Raw genomic sequence first — 21,787 nt, 5'->3', positions numbered from 1 at the left:
TTCATTACTTGCTTTACCATTGACCAAACTTCTTAAGAAAGGCATTGTTTATCAATGGACTGAAAACCAACAGAAATCCTTTGACTTACTCAAACGTGCATTAACCAATGCCCCTGTTCTACAATTGCCTGACTTTAACAGACCATTCTTTCTAGTTGTGACCGATGCTAGCGGATCAGGAATAGGAGCTGTATTAATGCAAGACAATCATCCAATAGCATATTCTAGTTCTAAGCTGAAACCCTCTGAGCTCAAATATTCCACTTATGACAAAGAACTATTAGCAGTTGTACAAGCATTAAAACAATGGAAGCATTATTTAGTGGGTTCAGAATTCATGATAAAGACCGACCAGCAAAGCATTAGACATCTACTTAGCCAACCCCAAATTTCTGACCGTCATATCAAATGGGCTTCCTTCATTCAAAGTTTCCATCCTACCATTCAATACCAACCTGGAAAAGAAAATGTAGTTGCTGATGCATTGAGTAGAAGACCTGCAATTCATAACATTTCTATCATATCTTTTGATTCTTTGATTGCCATGAAAGACACATATCACCAGGAGATATTACTTTTCATTCTGATTGGCAAAAATTAGTTCAAAATAATTTCATTCCTGTTGATTCATTGTCATATAATGATGGATTCATGTTCTTTGAAAAGAGACTGTGTGTTACTATTCCATTCCGATCTTTTGTTTTGAATGAAATTCATTGTCCCCCATATCAAGGTCATAGAGGTATCATTTCTACATTACGCATGTTAACTGAAGATTTTTATTGGCCGCATATGGATGCAGATGTATCTAATTTTGTTTCTGAATGTTTGATTTGTAAAAGAATAAAGAGACATCATGGTAAACAGTATGGATTATTAATGCCTTTATCTATTCCATCTAAACCTTGGAAACATATATCTATGGATTTCATTACTGGTTTACCAAATACTAAATCTAACCATGACATGATTTGGACAATTGTAGATAGATTTAGTAAGCAAGCATATTTCATTGCATGTAAGAAAACTTTAACAGCATCACAAGCAGCACAGTTATTTTTGAAAACTGTTTTTACTAACCATGGATTGCCGAAAGTGATTATTTCAGATAGAGATTCTAGATTTTGTAATAATTTTTGGATTACACTGTTTGCAAATCTAGGCACAAAGATTGATTTCTCATCTGCATTTCATCCAGAAACAAATGGACAAACAGAAGCCACAAATAGCACCATTTTAGATCTTTTACGTGCATATACTATCTCTAAACCTCAGACATGGGATACCCATTTACATTTATTACAGTTTGCATATAACAATACACCGCACACATCTACAAAGAAAGCACCTTTTGAAGTTATTTATGGACATAGATTATCTACACCTGTTGCATCTTTGTCTAATAGAATACAAAGTGCCGATGATATTGCTGTTATGCATAACACTATTTTTGATGAGGTAAAGGATATGATTGCTAAAGCCCAACAATCATATACCAAACAAGCCAACAAGAAAAGACAAGCCATGAATTTCAAAGTTGATGATTATGTTTGGCTTAGAATAGAAAAGCGTAGACTGCAAAGTATAGATAGACATCCAGTTGTCAAATTAGCTCCTAGATTCTACGGACCATTTAGAATCATTCATAAGATTAATAACAATGCATTCAAGTTAGAACTGCCATCTCATTGGAAAATTCATAATACATTTCATATTAGTTTATTGAGACCATTTAGAGGCCAATTACCTATCCACCCTGTCTATGAAAACCCACCTTTACTAGAAGAAGAGACTGAAATACTTGAACTAGAAGCCATCATAGACACTGACTACATGACCACTAGAACTGGCCGAAGGTATTCTAGATATCTAGTGAAATTTAAGAACCATCCTGTAGAAGAAGCACAATGGATGCACGCTAGAGACTTAAATGCTTTCCCCACTCTGTTAGCTCCACATTGAGCTAATAGCAATTGAGGTCAATTGCTATCCCACCCCGAGGGTATGATGCCAGGAGGCATATTCCACGGTGGATTCCGTGAGGTTTTACGGTGGTTTCCGTAAACTTAGATGACCGGGGCTCATACGCAAAGAGGATTCTTTGTGCGAGAAGTTGATGGGGACGCCTGTCCTTTTCGGGCGTTTCATTAATTTAGTGTGTACATGGGTGATTCCATAGCGGGTGATTCCGCAAAATGCATATTAAATTAATAAACGTTTATGAATTTAGAGTGCGCACTCGTAATAAATTAAGGTTAGGATTTATTTCTAACCAGTTGATTTATTTATGTAGCTGAAGACTGCTAGGTATTCACTTTTGTCGGTTTAATTGTGTTATTTTACTAACGATTGTGAATGCTTCAGTTGATGTGTAGAGATAGCAGCAGTTGCGGAGGAAAGCATTGGAGTCTAGCGGGTTTTCGACTCTTGGATTAGATTTTGATAGGCGCCACGCCTATATTTTGTTATGTCTATTGAGACATCGATTATTTATTATTATTTTGTATGCGCTTATGTACCTGGATATGTTATTTCTATTTGGACATTGAGATTGGGTGTGCCAGACACTATGGGCACCATCCATTAGCTTTATTTTACTATTTTTGTAGAAAGCAAACTCAAAAGCTAAAAGCTTGTCATATTTTTGTAATTGGGCTATTATTGAGCATGAAGATTGGAAATATACATAAAATACATGCTTTGTGAAGCGCTCACACAAGGCATGGGGGAGATTGAACCCAATTTGTCTCTTGCCTCTTGTCGTGCTTGCTTTTACATGGGTTTTTGTGCTAAAAAGTAGAGTACTTTGTTCTTGGGGACCTTCCGGGATTCACCACGTGAGCTATCTGTGACCGATCTGCGCACCAAGTTGTCACCGATTCTGAGTCCTCCTCATCCTTTGCAACCATAACCTTTGCTTCTTCATCTTCCATATCTTCCTGGCTAGTTCCTGTATCATGGCCACTATTTTCTTTCAATTCTGGCAACTCATAGGCATTAGATTCCCATCTCTTGAATAATTTGATTATTTTCTCTACTATCGGAAGTTTTATGGCTCTCCCATCTAGCTCATTTAATGCATAAATAGCATTATCAAATACCTGTCTTACCACATAGGGTCCAAACTGTCTTTTGGAAACTTTACGCATGGCACAATGTTGGTTGTCTAAACTGCTTTGATAAACCAATACCCAATCCCCATCTTATATGGTTCTTGGTCTCAATCTATGTCTTTTGTCAAACCGTTTCTTGTTGTGTCTCCTTGCTACCCTTAATTTTACAACTGTTGCCTCTATGTCTTCTGACTTCCTTTCCAACTATCTAATGTGCAAGGCCAACAACTCCTCTCGATTCAACTTGTCCTCCCAAGGTAGCACACTCCATGTGACTGTTATCTCTTCTATTGGCATGATAGATTTTTGACCATACATCAATTCTGTAGGCATATATCCTGTAACAGCACTATGAGTTGTTCTGTCAGTCCACAAACCATAAGGGAGCAATCATGGCCACTCTTTTACCTTCTCTCCACATGCTTTTGCCAATACCTTCACAATAAGTGGATGACATCTTTCACTTTTGCAATTTTCTTCAGGGTTATAGGCTAAAGTTAAAGCAAGCTTTATCCCCAACCCGTAAAGAAATCATGATCTTCATCTTCATCCAACTCACCCCTATCTTCTAAAATTTTTCCCAAAGCCATTTCGATAAAATATCTCTTCTAAGAGAAAAATACACACAGCATTTGTTGTCTTAGTACGTAAAGCTCTCCCTTCCACTTGATTAGTCAAGTCTTCACGGGCAAGCACAAGATACCTCATTTGCCAAAGACATGTAGGCATTGTGACCAAATCCACCACCCACTTAAAATGAAGAGACAATGGATATGTGGGTTGCAATCCATCCCGATGCCTCGCAGATGAATACATTTGATATATCGTACATGTTTCCACAAAGTGAGCAACACCCTTATACATACCCTGCCACCAATATCTTTCTTTGATCTTTGCAAAAGTACCCCGAACACCTCTATGACCAGCCCACAAGCTTTCATGAAATTCTTGCATAACATTTACTTTTGAAGGTTTGTCACCCAAAACTTGCAATGGCATACCCTGTTTCTTCTTAGCATATTTTCATAAATATCCATCTTTTAAGAAAAACCCATACACTTTTCTCTTGATTTTCTTAAACTCCTCATCTAACCATTCATCTCTCCTTGTTAATGTACTGAGGTATTGACTAATTCTCAGCCACTCTCCTCCATATTTGTCTTCCAAGAAACACTTCTACACAATATGCAAAACATCTTAAGTGTCTTCTCTTTGTTGTCCAAGTTTCTGTTAATGCTGTAGCAACACCTTGCATTGCTAAATTCACTCTTGCAACATCATTTTCAGCCATAAGAAAGTCATCTTCTTCCTCCTCATCCATCATCCCATCTTTATTCTCATAGCGTGCTCGAGATAACATGTCTACCACTGGGTTATCTCTTCCTGCAATTCAAGGTTTAAAGATTTGATATATGCAATCCACTAGAGCATAGCAATGTCTGGGGTAGCACAAGTAGTAATTATACCCAATACCGGTAAACAATTGGTCTGAATGACTATATGAGCACTCATAAAATACTCCTTATTATATTTAAGGGCTGTCACAATTCCCTATAATTCTCTTTTTACCTGTGGATATCTTCTCTGTGGTTCAGTCAATAATTTAGCACCAAAGCAAATTGCATATCTTTGCCATCATCTTGCCCAATTGCCTATCCAATCCCGATTGGGCTTGTATCAACAGTAATAATGATGGGCTTTGCAGGTGAATAGTTAGCCTTTCTCAATGTAGGAGCAGATTTGAAGAGATGCTTCCATTTCTTCATTGCTTTTTTATGCTTCCTTTCCAAATAAAATTTCTGACCTTTCCTCAGAAGTTGATATAGAGTATCAACTATATGTGCAAAGTGAAGAATCCATATCAAATAGAACACACATGCTCCCAAGAATCTATGCATCTCTTATACATTCGTGTATACATCTTGCATTCTATCAATCCCATCTATTTTTGCTGGTGATGGTCTTCGCCCATAGGGCCCACACATATGCCCAACAATCAAAACCTCTTCAACTCCAAAGACAGAATTTTGTCTAGAAAGAGCTAAATGCACCTCTTCTAGACGTGTCAAAAGCCTCTCACAATCCACAATATGGTCAGCGACAAACTATTTGCATCCATGAGCATCCATATCTTTGTTCTTTTCATCCATTGCACACCCTTTGATTGGAACATCATCCAAGAAGGGCATTCTCAATTGTGGTATAAAATCCATGAGTACCCTATTCATAGCATTTGTCATGTGTGCCACTGAGTTTGTTACACCTTGTGGGAGAGTACACATCCGTACTAACCCCAAGGGAGTCTTCATGGTTATGATATCCCTGCTTTCAATTGCAAGCTGAAACTGATCATAACGCGAGTAAAGATCACCCAAAGAATAGATTGCTCTGCTTGCAAAAGGCTCTGCAAATTCATCAACCACAGGACTTGCACCCACATTTCTTATGGTCACTTTATTGACGGGTTTCATGTCTTGAATAAATCTTAAAGCCCCATTCTTTTTGGGCACAGTAAATCAACGATTTGAGTATGGGGCTAAAGAAGGCTCCAAGATCTTCATGCGAATCTTTTCATTTAGCAAATCCATCAGCTTTGGCAAGTAAGCTTCAGGCACTGGAATAGGCCTCAAGTTCTATAGTACATGTGGCACATTAAATATGACCATAGGAGGAGAGACAACATTTGGATCCACACAACCTATTTTACTTGGCTGAAATGCAAATGCATTTCCATGTCTAGCCAACATCCGCATAAAGCAGTCTCTCTCAACAGGCAAAAGAAACCCTTCTGCTCCAACTTTCAATTCCTGTAATATTTCATATGTAAACTGATGACCTATATCTTTAGGATCTTGTAAGCTTGGATGCCTTGATACTTTTTCATACAAACCCTCACTCTCTGGTGGAAGTGGCAAAGCAATTGGTTTCACCTTTTTGTCAATTGTCTTATACTTTGTCTCCACAAGTACTTCAAACCATTGTAATCCTTCCTGATGAGCAAACAATGCTATAACATCATACATATCCAAAGAACATACTGACAAGACTCTATTTTCAGCCTCATTTTCTGCATATATAGTTGATAAAATTTCAGCCATAGTATCATTAATATTCAGCCCATAAAATATGCCTAAAATGCCTTCTTTTTCAGCTAACACTCCCAATGCTTTTAGTTCCTTAGTAGCCCGTTTCATAGATATGCATTCAACCTTGCACATAGCTTCCATAGGCTTAAACCAACATCAACTGTTTGCTGTCAACTGAGAATAATAATTGGTAAATACATGCTTCATTCCATCAAGAGACGAGTACATCCTTTGAACATCACTACTGTAGCCCCGCATTATAGTAGTGCTTAATGAAAATCTAGGTCTTTGAATTCCCTTGCATTTGGAGCCAAAGGATACTCTCAAAGTGTATCCCGATTTCTAGGATGATTAACACAAACAGTAAGAAATTGGACTGCTTTCCTCTCATCCTTGCTTCTGACTCTTGCATGAGCAGAAACATCATCAAGCACCTTTGTTTCCATATGCACTCCTGTAATATAGGGTTGTCCCAAAATCACTACATATGAGAAATTATATTGCACAAAGAAGTGTTGCTCTTCTTGTACATCACCAATCATCACTTTCACATTAGGACATGCAGCATAAAGCTCTCTCGAAGAATTATTTGCAGCCCTCATATGCCAACCATGATCAGTGTCTATAGGCCATGCACCATTTTCATACAATCCATACTCAATGACATTTATCTCAGACCCATGGTCAAGTAAAGCAACACAAGAAGTTTCACGTTTTCCTATTTTCACTACCGTTTCAGTGGTAGCCCTAGCCCAATGATTTCTTTTATAGTGACTTCAGGAATAAATCCTAGAGTCTCTTCCCCATATTGTTGCATCTGCCTTACTCCACCATGCATATTGCTACAAAACAATGCATTTTCAGCCACTTTCTTCTCTTTTCCACATGCCGTCCACTGATTAGTAGCATCCTGCATAGACAAACCTGTACTTACTTCATGCTCATATTTAGCTGAATACCCAACAAACTAGTTTTCTCTTCAAATTGTAGCAATGCACTAGTGGTATCACCAAACTAATGTTTTCTCTTAATTATGTCAATGATCTCATCATGAAATTCTCGCTTGTCATTCCAAGCACACTCTCCCAAGGTGAATTCCACTCGACTATTTAGGATTCGTTCTTCAAGAAACTTCTTAAGATCTATGGTTGTTTCGATGTCAGATTGCAACTTATATCTTGGCAGCTTGCCCTTTTTTTTACCCTCTTGCTTGTTATCTTGTTTTTGCTCCTGACTGAGCTCTTCCATAACATGGTCGGGAGGTGGCTGATTTGCAGCTTTAGGCTGATCCACACTTCTTCTTGTCATTATTTTAGATGTCCTTGCATTATCTTCATCTCTTTTTCATTTTTCTTCCACAAGTACATCTGCGTTTTATTCCTTTGCTAAATATGCATCTACTGGTGATTCCCAACTAGTTATGCCACGAATGTCTTGCCCTGCATGAGACATTTAACAATTAGTATTCTTTCTCTTTTCAGCTGCATGTAAAGCATGTGCCCATATTTCAGTCTTTGGACCAACCATCACTTGGCCATGCATTCTATCCAACTGTAGACCAAAAGTAGAAGCATGTACCGCCGCATAAGCATTTTGAACTGCCAAGTCTTCCAACAACTTCTGCATACCTCCCTTTCCAAAATTAAAAGCAAGAGGCAATCTTGTTTCTTGTGCATGGATCTTGCCATCTTTCCAAAAGATGAGCTGACATGCCAAGGCCTCTTGATAGGCAGCACAATCCTTTCTCTCATGCTGCAAACTATCACACCACATACATCTTTTTCCTGGCTTAGGGATTGCTGCCCGTCCCCTTTCCTCTTGTCCTTTTTCATCCAATTTTGCAACCTTCAATTGAAGATCCCTCATGCCTTTGACCAATTCATTTAAGACATCTTCCCTAACAGAGGGAACAATAGCAAGTACAGTCATAGGATCAGCCCCACTGAAGTAGGTGGCTTACTGGATACATCAACTGTCTTGCCTGTAAAAGTAAGCAAGCTAGAGACATGCTCTTCTTCTATGCTTCTTCACAAGTGCAGTAACAGCCTCCTTGACATATCTCTACTCTGTTTTAAGACCTGTCTTTGTAGTCTGATCCTCCAGCAAATCATCAAGCTTCTCTTGAAGCTTAGGATCAGCTGCATGTAGAAACAATTCAATTTTCTGACTTGCAAGAGCTTACTATTCTGTAAGATCCAACTACTCAAATTGACTTTTAAATTCTCTTAACAATTCTGTAGCTACAAGACTCTTATTGGGTTGTAAAATCCACTCCTGAAAGTCCTGTGCGTAATCAAACTGGTATCTTCAATATAAATTTCTTCCCTTAGTGTCTTCTTGAAGGCTACCTAGTCAGCGTCTTGCATGTATAATTCAATAATCCGTGCTTTTAGTTCATGTACAGTAACATGTACAAAATACCGACTCCATGCAAGTTGAGCCACTCCAAAGAATTCCATCTTTTGAGCATAGGTATGTACATATGCAGATACATTCTTGCCATTGAATAACTTTACCTCACGCTCAAGTGCTTGTTGCAAAGTATTCATCACAACACTTTCTGTTTGAGCAGAAGCTTCCATCACCTATTGTTGTTGTTGTACCTACATAAGCATATTCATATTTTGCACCAACTATTGCAAAACATCACTGGAGATTGTGTTCAAAGATTCTCCCATCTTGTCTTTCCTTCTTTTGACGACCTTCCATATCGAGTTCACCAATGTCAGAGGGGTTTTTGTCGAAAGGTCAAATCCACCAGGGATCAGAGGTAGAAGGAAGTAGAGATAGGAGATGGAAGAGAATACACAAGTGGTAAACATGACAAAGACAAAGCACAATGAATTGAATCAATATGTATTGAAAGAACCTGGAATCCTTGCACTACTCAGAAGCAATCTCCAGGTATTAAGTCTCCTGGAGCTTCTTCATAGAACAAAACGTGCATCAAAATTATAGCTCCTTCTTTGCTGCTTGGAAACCAAATTTGATGGCTTCGTTGGCTCTAAAAGGGGGGTAAAACTACAAGACACCTGCTTACAGATTCCCTAGATCACTCCTTCTTCTTCTTTCAGTTCAAAGTGCAGTTTTCAGCCTATTTACAACGATCAAGATGCATGTGATTTCGTCAATCTGTCCTTTTTTATAAAAATCCCATAACTAGTTGAAAAAGCAACTTGTTTTTTGCATGTCATCCTAATCTAGAAGCTTTTCTAACTTTTTCAGATTTTTACAATGAATAATATAAAAAATAGACCAAAATTATCCAAAAATCTAGTATTTTTTGATAATCCATGAAACTCACACTAATACTAATGACTGAGATCACATTGACTCTCTTGATCAATAAGAAGTCGGACGATGATGCATTCTATGCTTTTCATGTTGTGTCCGCATAACATCACAACAACGGTGTTGGATGGGTTTTTGTCGAAAGGTTGAATCCACCGGGGATCAAAAGTAAAAGGAAGTAGAGATAAGAGATGGAAGAGAAGATAGAGAATACCCAAGTGGTAAACACGACAAAAACAAATCACAATGAATTGAATCAATGTGTATTGAAAGAGCTTGGAATCTTTGCACTTCTCAGAAGTAATCTCCAGGCATTAGTTCTCCTGGAGCTCCTTCGTAGATCAAAAACGTGGATCAGAAAAATTAGCTCTTTCTCTGCTACCCGAAACCCGAATCTGATGGCTCCGTTGGCTCCGAAAGGGGAAACCCTAGGACATCTAATTACGGATCTCCCAAATCACTCCTTCTTCTTCCTTTAGTTCAATTTGCAGTTTTCAGCCTATTGATAGTGATCGCGATGCATACGATTTCGTCAATCTGTCTTTTTTATGAAAAATCTCCTAACTGGCTAAAAAAACAACTAGCTTTTTGCATGCCATCCTAATCTAGAAGCTTTTTCTAACTTTTTGGATTTTTGCAATAAATAATATAAAAAATAGATTAAAATTATCAAAAAATCTAGTATTTTTGGATAATCCATGCAACTCACACTAGTACTAATGGCTCAAATTACATTGACCCTCTAGATCAATAGAGAAGTCGGATGATGATGCATTCCATAAATTTTCACACCGTGTCCTCATAACATCACGACATCCACCCCCTCTGAACCTGCACAACCTCCGGTATGTGCCAAAATCCTAGTTGTCATCAGATTCTGAGTCCTCGTCATCCTCTGTAACCATATCCTTTACTTCTTCATCTTCCATATCTTCCTGGCTAGCCCCTGTATCATGGCCACTATTTTCTTCCAATTCTGGCAACTCATAGGCAGTAGATTCCCTCCTTTTGAATAATTTTATTCTTTTCCCTGTTATCGAAAGTTTTATAGTTGTCCCATCCAGCTCATTTCATGCATAAGTAGCATTATCAAACACCTGTCTTACCACATAGGGTCCAAACCATCTTTTGGAAACTTTACGCATGACGTTATGCTCGTTATCTAAACTCCTATCATAAAACAATACCCAATCCCCATCTTGTATGGTTCTTGGTCTCAGTCTATGTCTTTTATCAAATCGTTTCTTGTTCTATATCCTTGTTGCCCTTAACTTTGCAATTGCTGCCTTTATGTCTTCTGATTTTCTTTCCAAATGTCTAATGCATAAGGCCAACAACTCCTCTCGATTCAACTCCTCCTCCCAAGGTAACACACTCCATGTGATTGTCATCTCTTCTATCGGCATGATAGGTTTTTGACCATACATCAATTCTAGAGGCATTTATCTTGTAACAGCACTATGAGTTGTTCTGTCAGCCCACAAAGCATAAAGGAGCAATTGTGGCCACTCGTTTATCTTCTCTCCACATGCTTTTGCCAATGCCTTCATAATAGATGGATGACCTCTTTCACTTTTTCCATTTCCTTCAGGGTTATAGGCTAAAGTTAAAGCAAGATTTATCCCCAACCGTGCAAAGAAATCATGAGCTTCATCTGCATCCAACTCACCCCTATCTGCTGTAATTTTTTCCACACAGCCATATCGACAAAAGATCTCTTTTAAGAGAAAAGTACATACGGCATTTGTCGTCTTAGTACATAGAGCTCTCCCTTCCACTTGATCAGTCAAGTCTTCACGAGCAAGCACAAGATACCTCATTTGTCAAAGACCTGTAGGCATTGTGACCAAATCCACCACCCACTTAAAATGAAGAGACAATGGATATGTGAGTTGCAATCCATGCCGATGTCTCACAGTTGAATACATTTGACATATCGTACATGTCTCCACAAAGTGAGCAACATCCTTATACATACCCTGCCACAAATATATTTCTTTGATTTTTGTAAAAGTACCCCAAACACCTCTATGACCAGCCCACAAGCTTTCATGAAATTCTTGCATTACTTTTACTTGTGAAGCTCTGTCACCCAAAACTCACAATGGCATATCCTATTTCTTTTTAGCATGTTTCCATAAGTATCCATCTTTTAAGAAAAATCCATAGGCTTTCCTCTTGATCTTCTTAAACTCCTCATCTGACCATACATCTCTCTTTGTTAATGTACTGAGATATTGACCAATTCTGAGCCACTCTCCTGCATATTTGTCTTCCAAAAACACTTCTACACAAGATGCAAAACATCTAAAGTGTCTTCTCTTTGTTGTCCAAGCTTCTATTAATGCTGTAGCAATACCTTGCATTACTAAATTCACTCTTGCAACATCATTTTTAACCATAAGAAAGTCATCTTCTTCCTCCTCATCCATCATCCCATCTTTATTCTCATAACGTGCTCAAGATAATATGTCTACCACTGGGTTATCACTTCCTGCAATATGTAGAAATTCAGGGTTCAAAGATTTAATGTATACAATCTATCGGAGCATAGCAATGTCCGAGGTAGTACAACTAGTAATCATACCCAATACCGGCAAACAATCAGTCTCAATGACTACATGAGCACCCATAAAATACTCCTTATCACATTTAAGGACTGTCACAATTCCCCATAATTCTGTTTTAACCTGTGGATATCTTCTCTATGGTTCACTCAATAATTTAGCATCAAAGCGAATTTCATATCTTTGTCCTCCCTCATCATCTTGCCCAATTGCCCATCCAATCCCGATTGGCTTGTATCAATAGTAATAATGATAGGCTTTCCATGAATAGTCAACCTTTCTCAACGTAGGAGCAGATTTTAAGAGTTGCTTCAATTTCTTCATTGCTTTTTTATGCTTCCTTTCCCAATGAAATTTTTGACATTTCCTTAGAAGCTGATAAAGAACATCGGCTACATGTGCAAAGTGAGGAATCCATATCAAATAGAACACACATGCACCCAAGAATCTACACACCTTTGATACATTCGTGCATGCATCTTGCATTCTATCAATCCCATGTATTTTTACTGGTGATGGCCTTCGTCCATAAGGCCCACACATATGCCCAACAATCAAAACCTCTTCAACTCCAAAGACAGACTTTTGTCCAGAAAGAGTTAAATGCACCTCTTTTAGACATGTCAAAAGCCTCTCACAATCCACAATATGATCTGCAACAAACTGTCTACATCCATGAGCATCCATCTCTTCATTCTTTTCATCCACTGCACACCCTTTGATTGGAACATCATCCAAGAAGGGCATAGTCAATTGTGGTATAAAATCGCTAAATACCCTATTCATAGCATTTGTCATGTGTGCCACTGAGTTTGTTGCACCCTGTGGGAGAGTACACATCCGTACTAACCCCAAAGGAGTCTTCATGGTTGTGATATCCATGCTTTCAATTGCAAGCTGAAACTGATCATACCCCGAGTAAAGATCACCCAAAGAATAGATCGCTCTGCCTGCAAAAGGCTCTGTAAATTCATCAACCACAGGACCTGCACCCACATTTCTTATGGTTACTTTATTGACCTGTTGCATGTCTTGAATAAATCTCAAAGCCCCATTCTGTTTGGGCACAATAAACAAACGATTTGAGTACGACGCTGAAGAAGGCTCCAAGATCTTCATGCGAATCTTTTCATTTAGCAAATCCATCAGCTTTGGTAAGTAAGCTTTAGGTACTGGAATAGGCCTCAAGATCCATGGTACATGTGGCACAGTAAATATGACCATAGGAGAGACAACATTTGGATCCACACAACCTATTTCACTTGGCTGAAATGCAAATGTCTTTCCATGCCTAGCCAACATCCACATAAAACAGTTTCTCTCAATAGGCAAAAGAAATCCTTTTGCACCAACTTTTATATCTTGTAATGTTTCATATGTAAATTGATGACCTATATCTTTAGGATCTCGTAAGCTTGGCTGCCTTGACACTTTTTTATACATACCCTCACTCTCTGGTGAATTTGGTAATGCAATTGGTTTCTCATTTTTGCCAATTGCCTTATACTTTGTCTCCACAAGTGCTTTAGTCCATTGTAATCCTTTCTACTGAGCAAACAATGCTATAACATCATACATATCTAAAGAACATACTGGCAACACTCTGTTTTCAACCTCATTTTTTGCATATATAGTTGCTGAAATTTCAGCCATAGTGCCAGTAATATTCAGCCCATAAAAGATGCCTGAAATGCCATCATTTTTAGCTAACAGCCCCAATGATCCCAGTTTCTTAATAACTCATTTCATAGATATGCGTTCAGCCCTACACATAGCTTCCATAGGCTTAAACCAACATGAACTGTTTGTTGTAAACTGAGAATTACCAATAATAAATACATGCTTCATTTCATCAAGAGGCGATTACACCCTCTGAACAGCACTACTGTAGCCTCGCATTACAGCAGTGCTTAATGAAAATCCAGGTCTTTGAATTCCCTTGCATTTGAAACCAAAGGAGACTCTCAAAGCGTATCACAATTTCTAGGATGATTAACACAAACAGTAAGAAATTGGACTGCTTTTCTCCCATCTTTGCTTCTGACTCTTGCATAAGCAGAACCATCATCAAGTACCTTTGTTTCCATACGCACTCCCATAATATAGGGCTGTCCCAAAATCACTGCATATGAGGAATTATCTTGCACAAAGAAGTGTTGCTCTTCCTGTACATTACCAATTATCACTTTTACATTAGTACATGCAGCATAGAGCTCCCCTAAAGAATTATTTGCAGCCCTCATATGCCAGCCATGATCAGTGTCCACAGGCCATGCACCATTTTTAAAATATCACTGCTCAATGACATTTATCTCAGACCCATGGTCAAGTAAAGCAACACAAGGAGTTTCACGCTCCCCTATTTTCACTACCGTTTCAGTGGTAGCTCTAGCCCAATGATTTCTTATGTAGTGACTTCGAGGAACAAATCCTAGAGTCTCTTCTCCATATTGTTGCATTTGCCTTACTCCACCATACATATTGCTACAAGGCAATGCATTTTCAGCCACTTTCTTCTCTTTTCCACATGCTGTCCACTAATTGGTAGCATCCTCCATAGATAATCCAGTACTTACTTCATGCTCATATTAACACAATATTAATGAGTTTGGAAATCTCCCAATTCCCATTTTTTGAATACTAAAAAGGTGGCACTCGGATAACATGCCCATAATTTTCCCAAAACCATGTGATGTGACCTATCATTGGAAAGTGCTTGAAAAATGAAATCTATTGAGCTATGGAGCGCTCAATTTGGAGTTATATTGTTTAAGTTATGACAAATCCAAAGATTTGACCATATATTCCAAACTTATGGAAAATTTTCATATTCCCCAATACGGTGTTTATTTAGCCCGAATACCCAACAAACCAGTTTTCTCTTCAAATTGCAGCAATTCACTAGTGGTATCACCAAGAAATTGATGCTTCCTTTTAATTATGTCAATGATCTCATCATGAAATTCTCACTTGGCAATGCCAAGCACCTCTCCCAAGGTAAATTCTGCCCGACTGTTTAAGATTCATTCTTCAAGAACCTTCTTTAGATTTGTGGCTCTCTCAATGTCAAATTGCAACTTATATCCTAGCTGGTTGCCCTTCTTTTTGCCCTCTTGTTTATTATCTTGTTTTTGCTTCTGACTGACCTCTTCCATAACATGCTTGGGAGGTGGCTAATTTGCAGCTTTAGGTTGATCCACACTTCTTCTTGTCATTCTTTTAGATATCCTTGCAATATCTTCATCTCTTTTTTATTTTTCTTCCACAAGTATATCTGTGTTTTGTACATTTGCTAAATATGCATACATTGAATATGCATCTACCAGTGATTCCCAACCAGTTATGCCACGAATGTCTTGCCCTGCTGCATGAGACATTTCACTATCAGTGACCTTTCTCTTTTCAATTGCATGTAAAGCATGTGTCCATATTTCAGCCTTCGGACCAACCATCACTTGGCCATGCATTCTATCCAATTGTAGACCAAAAGTAGAAGCATGTACCACCGCATAAGCATTTCGGACAGCCAAGTCTTCCAACAACTTCTGCATACCTCCCTTTCCAAAATTCAAAGCAAGAGGCAATCTCATTTTTTGTGCATGGATCTTGCCATCTTTCCAAAAGATAAGCTGTCGTGCGAAGGCCTCCTGATAGGCAGCACAATCCTTTCTCTCATGCTGCAAACTGTCACACCACATATATCTTTTTCCAGGCTTAAGGGTTGTTGCCCATCCCATTTCCTCTTGTCCTTTTTCATCCAATTTTGCAACCTTCAATTGAAAATCCCGCATCCCTTTGACCAATTCATCTAAGACATCTTCCCTAATAGAGGGAACAATAGCAGGTACAGCCATAGGGTTAGCCACAGAAGCGGGTGGCTTACTGGATACTTCAACTATCTTACCCATAACAATGGGCAAGCTAGAGACATGTAATCTTTCTCTTATTCTATGCTTCTTCACAAGCAGAGTAACAGCTTCCTTGACATGTCTGCACTCTGTTTTCAAATGTGTCTTTGTAGTCTAATCCTCCAGCAAATCATCAAGCTTCTCTTGAAGCTCAGGCTCAGCTATCTGTAGAAACAATTCAATTTTCTAACTTGCAAGAGCTTGCTGTTCTGCAAGATCCAACTACTCAAATCTAATTTCAAATTCTCTTAACAATTCTGTAGCCACAAGACCCTTATTGGGTTGTATAACCCACTCCTGAAAAGTCTTGCGCGCAATCAAACTGGTGTCCTCAATGTAAAATTATTCCCTGAGTGTCTTCTTGAAGGCTATCCAGTCAGCATCGTGCAAGTATAATTCAGTAATCCGTGCTTTTAGTTCATGAACTGTAACACGTACAAAATACCGGCTCCATGCAGATTGAGCCACTCCAAAGAATTCCATCTTCTAAGCATAGGTATGTACATATGCAGATACATTCCTGCCATTAAATAACTTCACCTCAGGCTCAACTGCTTGCAAAGCATTCATCACAACACTTTCTATTTGAGCTGAAGCTTGCATTACCTGTTGTTGTTGTTGTACCTTCATAAGCATATTCATATTTTGCACCAACTGTTGCAAAACATCACTGGAGAATGTATTTGAAGATTCTCCCATCTTGTCTTTCCTTCTTCTGACGACCTTTCACATCGGGTTCACCAATGTCAGAGGGGTTTTTGTCAAAAGGTCGAATCCACCGGGGATCAGAAGTAGAAAGAAGTAGAGATAGGAGATGGAAGAGAAGATAGAGAATACCCAAGTGGTAAACACAACAAAAACAAATCACAATGAATTGAATCAATATGTATTGAAATAACCTCGAATCTTTCCACTACTCACAAAAGCAATCTCCAGGCATTAGTTCTCCTAGAGCTCCTTTGTAGACCAAAAACGTAGATAAGAAAAACAGCTCTTTCTCTGCTGCTCGAAACTCGAATCTGATGGCTCCGTTGGCTCCAAAAGGGGGGTAAAACTCCAGGACACTTGGTCAAGGATCTCCTAGATTACTCCTTCTTCTTCCTTCAGTTCAATCTGCAATTTTCAGCCTGTTTACGACGATTGCGACGCGCGCGATTTTGTCAATTTGTCTTTTTTATGAGAAATCTCCTAATTGGCTAAAAAAGCAACTAGTTTTTTGCATGCCATCCTAATCTAGAAGCTTTTTCTAACTTTTTCAAATTTTTACAATAAATAATATAAAAAATTGACTAAAATTATCCAGAAATCTAGTATTTTTGGATAATCCATGCAACTCACACTAGTACTAATGGCTCAGATCACATTGACTCTCTAGATCAATAGAGAAGTCGGATGATGATGCATTCCATACTTTTTCACACTGTGTCCTCATAACATCACGACAATGGATGGAGCTGATGCCAGGAGGCATATTTCACGGTGGATTCCGTGAGGTTTTACGGTGGATTCCGTAAACTTTGATGATCGCGGCTCATACACAAAGTGGATTCTTTGTGCGAGAAGTTGATGGTTGTTAGATTTCAATGTTTTGTTAATTTTATTGATTTTTTAACTTTGATTATTTGATAAATGTCTCATGCTTTTATGGCACTTGAAAATTAGATTCAGATCGATCAGAGGGTATACTTCCACCTCCTACTAGTGGTAGTTGGGGTGCACAGAGTTCCAATCCTACATATGAACTTGTTTACAATGATTTCTATTACCATGAGTCAATTATATGCTAGTGCACTCGTTTTTGTGGCATATATCAGAGTCCATGATGGGAGTGCTTTTCACATGAGATGACTCATGGTGCTTTTGAGTGAGCACCACCTCCTAGGAGCGACATCAACCTATGGTATGTGATTGTTCTCCCTTAGTTTTATTATTTTTTATTTTATAAATCAAAGGCTCATATATATGCAAACATATTATATGTGTAGGTATATTCACTTGATGGCCAGGATGACTTCACTATTAGTGGTGCACATGTCCCTTGCACACGGCACGGACATGTCATTTGTCAGTTGTAGCTTGAGGTTTCTCATCTCCTACTTTGGAGGCTGAGACGAGTGGAGATCATCTGTTTCCTACTCGTTTTCATTCTCTAGTTTAGACATGTGATTGAAGACAATACGGAGGATGGCAGAGAGGACCACTTCCTTTAGATGGAGTGTTTTAGCTTCTGGGGCAATCACTACATGATTGCTCCATCTACCATCAGTGGAGGAGGACGAGTCATCTTTACTACACAGGATTTGCATGTGCCCCCTCATTTTAGAGGTCACCCTTATGTGTTTTTGTGGACCTATATATAGATGGGGTCCATGGCATAAGCTTACTCATTACATTCAGAGCATGAGTACTTTTGGGTTATATCTCAATGCAGCCTCTCTTTCTGATAGAGGGATTACACGTGTAGAAGGACAAAGACTCTATGTTGACGGAAGACCTTACTCTCAAGGAAACATAGTAGGTTTAATCAATAGTAGTCAAGGGATGAGTGCGAGAACCAATTGCACGTTTGTGGAGTTTGAGAATAGTCATGAATGAGGACATATGAGTGGGGATGTACAAACATACATTGTTGTCAACGCTATTAGATCATTATATGCTGGTGATGAATCGCTAGTCAATTATGGATGGCGTAGACCTCCACGAGCACCCTTAACAAATGAGGGTTGAGAGCTTCATTGTATACAAATCCTAATGTTATTTTGGACTCTTATACCCTAATTCTACACTTTACTTTGCACCACGTTCTCTACTGTCTCTAATTTAATTTGATAATTGTCTTATATTCACTACAACATATAGACCCAATAGTGACATTTAAAGCGATGGAATCATTCATAGAAAAAATTACCCCTGTCATCGCTATTCGTGTTGCTATTAGCAACACGATCGATTCGTCGCTATTTGCATTGCTATTTGCATCTCTATAACCGTCGCTATTTGCGTCGCTAATTGGGTTAGCGACGCTAATAGCAATGCAAATAGCGACGATTGCAGAGTAAATTTTCGACGCAAATAGCGATGGTTACAGAGGGGAAAAAATTTAGGTGGCAGGGCATGCAGCCCTGCCACCCTTCTAGCTATATGCACTAAATATTCTTGCATAATTATTTTGCCAATGTCACCTACACCTAATGTCTAAAAATTGTGTATCAGATTATTTAAAAAAAACTGAATCCTTTGATTGCAAAAGCAAGATATAATTAATTCGAAAAGCTATTTCGCAAGGAGATTTTTCATCACTTGCTTAGGCCCGAGAAGAAAAAGAGCTTGTGATTGCAAAAGCTAGATATAATCAATTCAAAAAGTATTACTTAAGGAGCTTTTTTATCACTTGTTAGGCCCAAGAAGAAGAGCTTCAATTCAAGCTTTCATTATAGTTAGGACCTTGAGGTATGAATAAGTCCCATTGATCTTCTGCTCACTCCAGCTTATTCCAAACTTGTTCAAGTCTTTTTGGGGGAGCATTTGGACATCTGTAATTGTTATACCATGGTGTTGGAGCTAGAAACACTTATATAGGGAGTGGTAGTGTCTCTAAGCTCTACTTCTTCCTTTTTGTTTTTACCTACGTCTAAGTCATCTTCTATCTCTTCTTTCTTGTATTCACCCTCAATCTCAATGGATGGAGGTGTTTTAAGATCAAAAGAATCAAGCTCATCCTCCCCCTTCTCAAACTCCATTTCTTGAGCTCAGACTAGTTACTGTACTCCAAGTAGATCCCTAAAACGAACGAATTTCTCTTTACCAAGTGATTTGGTAAAGATATCGACTACCTGGTCTTCTGTCTTCACATGAAGTAGATCAATCTGTCCTGTGAGTACCATTTCTTTGATGAAATTGTAATGAATCTCTATGTATTTGGATCTAGCATGATAGACGACGTTGCTAGCTAGCATCCATATACACCTTAGGTTGTGTACATAACCCTCACGCTACTCCATATATACCTCTTCAAGCAAGTCACAATTCAGGAATGCATTTTTTACATCCATTTTTCATAATTTTCAGCCCTTAGAAGCCACTAATGCAATGACTATTCTCACCATTTTCATCTTGGCAACCGAGTTGAAAGTCTCCTCATAATCTAGGCCGTATTGTTGTGCATATCCCTTTGCAACGAGCCGGGCTTTATACCTTTCCAAAGAACCATCTGACTTGCATTTCTCTTTATAAACCCATTTGCTTAAAGACATCGAGTACCTCATCCTTGTACTTCTGAATGTAGAGCCATGTGTATCAGTTAAAATCATCTATCCAACCGACAATAGATTCTTGCAAATTTTGTTCTGCCATCTGTCCAATCGACAATAGATTCTTGGTAATAGAAGGTACATGTAGTACATCATGTAGTCTCTTCTTTCTATCGTCATAGCTACAATAGTCTACCTTCCTAGTGGTGGGCTGTCTCGCACTTGTGCCCAAAATATTTCCATTCCTTTCAGCTCCAAGTCTTGCATGACTTCCTGAACAACGTTCTTATGAAAAGATCTTTTCAGGATGAGAAGCTTATATCCGCACTCCATTCTTCTTATCTCCCGAAGGGCGATAGTGCCCGATTTCCATCTCCTTTTCTTCTCTAGTGGCCGTTGTGCTCTATGGGGAGCACCTGTTGTTGCTGCATTAGAGGAGGCTCCACCTTGTGCTTCAGGTGGCGGGCTTTGGCATGAGGCCTTCCCATGGCCGAGAAATGGGGACATGCTTGCTTGGTGCCTACCATGTAAGCTCAAGGAGGGCAAGATGGAGAAGAGACAGAGGTTGGGGGTTCCCTCCTTCTCCTTTGTAGTTGTCCCCTCTCTTTTAGTGGATGCGATGGCAATGGTAGTGGCAGTGGCAGCTTCTCTCTCTCTGTCTCCCTCTCTCTCAATCTCCCTTATGTTGATCTGTCTCCCTTCTTCTCTCTATACATCTCTTTATCAACAAAAAGAAAAAGAGAAGTAAAGAAAAGAGAAAAACAAAGAGAGAAGAGAAAATGCATTTACCTCAAAGCTTGAAGAAGAATCCTTTCGTGCTTCTCTCCTTCTTCTTCTTCTCCTTCACGGGTTCCCTCATTCTTCTTTGCAGTTGTTCCCTCTATTTTTGTGGTGGATTGGCAATGGCAGCAACCTCTGTCTCTTCTCTCTCTCTCTCAATCTCTCTCAATCTCCCTTGCGCACGTTGATCTCTCTCACTTCTTCTCTCTATACACTCTTCATCAACGAAAAGAAAGAGAGAAGTACAGAAAGGAGAAAAACAAAGAGAAAAGAGATAATACACTTATCTCAAAGCTTGAAGAAGAATCCTTTCGCGCTTCTCTCCTTCTTCTTCTTTTCCTTTACGGGTTCCCTCCTTCTTCTTTGCAGTTGTCCCCTCTCTTTTGTGGTGGATTGGCGGTGGCAGTGACCTCTCTCTCTCTCTCTCAATCTCAATCTCCCTTGCGCATGTTGATCTCCCTCACTTCTTCTCTCTATGGAGTTATAGTGTTCAAGTTATGACAAATACAAAGATTTGACTATGTGTCCCAAACTTATGGAAAATCCCCACATTCCCCAATATGGTGTTTCTCTTCTTCTTCTTCTTCTCCTATTGAGTGATAGAGCGTTCGATTTGGAGTTATAGTGTTCAAGTTATGACAAATGAAAGCACTTAAAAAATAGAATCTATTGAGCTATAAAGTGCTTGGTTTGGAGTTATAGTGTTCAAGTTATGACAAATACAAAGATTTGACCATGTGTCCCAAACTTATGGAAAATTCCCACATTCCTCAATATGGTGTTTCTCTCATT

General features: G+C 38.8%; 1 pseudogene; it reads left to right on the top strand.

Moving 5' to 3' along the window:
• Positions 1 to 18,020: 18,020 nt before the first annotated feature.
• Positions 18,021 to 18,692, top strand: LOC148026817 (uncharacterized; annotated as a pseudogene).
• The last annotated feature ends 3,095 nt before the right edge of the window (positions 18,693 to 21,787 follow it).

The sequence above is a fragment of the Lygodium microphyllum genome, chromosome 13 (assembly GCF_053477565.2).
Source record: "Lygodium microphyllum isolate KBCC chromosome 13, Lygodium_microphyllum_v1.1.10, whole genome shotgun sequence".
Lineage (NCBI taxonomy): Eukaryota > Viridiplantae > Streptophyta > Polypodiopsida > Schizaeales > Lygodiaceae > Lygodium > Lygodium microphyllum.
The sequence above is the reverse complement of the archived record's forward strand: the minus strand, read 5'-3'. Positions and strand labels throughout refer to the sequence as shown.